Source organism: Pteropus alecto, unplaced genomic scaffold, assembly GCF_000325575.1.
Source record: "Pteropus alecto unplaced genomic scaffold, ASM32557v1 scaffold189, whole genome shotgun sequence".
Lineage (NCBI taxonomy): Eukaryota > Metazoa > Chordata > Mammalia > Chiroptera > Pteropodidae > Pteropus > Pteropus alecto.
In genome coordinates, this window is record NW_006442117.1 from 2867752 (window position 1) to 2867981 (window position 230).

Genomic DNA, 230 nt, shown 5'->3' on the forward strand with positions numbered 1-230 from the left:
CAACCGCTCCCGAGGCAGGTGTCCCGGGTGCTGGGACTCAAGAGGGCTCCTGCGGGCATTCGCGCCAAAAGCATCCCCGAATACGGTGACCAAGCGGCCCGTCCACCCCTCCCAGGACAGCCCCGTTCCACGGGGACGTCCCTGCGAGAGGAGCAACGGCTCCGTGACCCACAGATGGACAAGGAGCCTCGGCGTCCCGGGCCGGAGGGCGGGCGGCCGGGCCCAGGGGC